General features: G+C 31.2%; 1 non-coding gene across 1 annotated transcript; it reads left to right on the top strand.

Moving 5' to 3' along the window:
* Positions 1-292: 292 nt before the first annotated feature.
* On the top strand, positions 293-508 carry LOC115241787. The gene has a single exon (XR_003884964.1). It is a non-coding gene; the product is annotated as a small nucleolar RNA U3 (small nucleolar RNA).
* Positions 509-1095: the final 587 nt, after the last annotated feature.

Here is a 1095-nt window from a genome sequence, read left to right as displayed (position 1 = left end):
ATATTATAATAATATACAAATAACGAAACTAATAATTTATAATATTAATTATTATACTGTTTTCTATTATTATCAGTTATGCCGTTATGCTATTGAAAATTTGTATATGATAGCCTTTAATGTGTATCAGTATGCAGCGTACACTAGTACATCCAATCGAAAGTTCTATTATTAGATTATTTCGCTTAGTACTTGCTTTGGTCGCTAGAGGGATACAACGATAAAGTGTTAACTCGTATTTAAAATCCAATCACTCATAGTATATATATGACCTAGGAGGCAGCAAAATTTTAAGATCATGCTTCACAGGATCAGTTCTGTAGTACTTGATCTCATTCTCCCTCCCTAACATGGGAGTAAACGTAACCACGATGAGGAGTGATAGCTCTCTTCCTTGAGCGTGAGAACGACACGAGTTCTCGACTTGTTTCGAGATCTCTGTCATCGATGATCGTTCACTCTTTGCACTCAGTGCAAAGGGGATGGGAAGTGGAGCTTTCTGAGTGGTTATACCTAATAAATTCTAAAGATAAAAATATTTTCAGATAGAAATGACTAGTAAAATCGTTATTTATATTTTTACATATATATTTTAATTTGCTCTGATTGTCTGATTCATTTACCATACTGTAACACTTTTAAAAAATGTTCTTCACCGACGATCGGCCATATCACGTTCTGCAATTCTTCTTGAATTTCTCTCTGTACTTTGAAAATTAAACCACATCTGAAGTTATAAGAAATATTATATCTCATGTCGATGAACGAAATTCGCATAGGAAACAGTATGCAATAAATAGATTTATTCATCTCCTTGATAATGGTCTTTCTGCAAAAGTTTGAAAGTTATAAAACTCTTGCTAAATTGTCATTATATATAAATGATGTTCTTTTATTTTACGAAAAATACGAAACCTACATTCGATAAATGTAATACTGTATATAGATATATTTACTGCCGAGTAGTGTCTTCTCAGCTACACGAGTGCTTTTTGTTAGTTGATTCATCTAAATGTCGATTTAAATATACAAATAGTAAAGTTAGAAACCAAGATTATAAAATAATATGGATGTTATATTTTCGACTTTCTCGAA

Source organism: Formica exsecta, unplaced genomic scaffold (assembly GCF_003651465.1).
Source record: "Formica exsecta isolate Colony F162 unplaced genomic scaffold, ASM365146v1 scaffold51, whole genome shotgun sequence".
NCBI classification, from domain to species: Eukaryota; Metazoa; Arthropoda; class Insecta; order Hymenoptera; family Formicidae; genus Formica; species Formica exsecta.
This window is presented reverse-complemented; position numbering and strand designations above follow the sequence as displayed.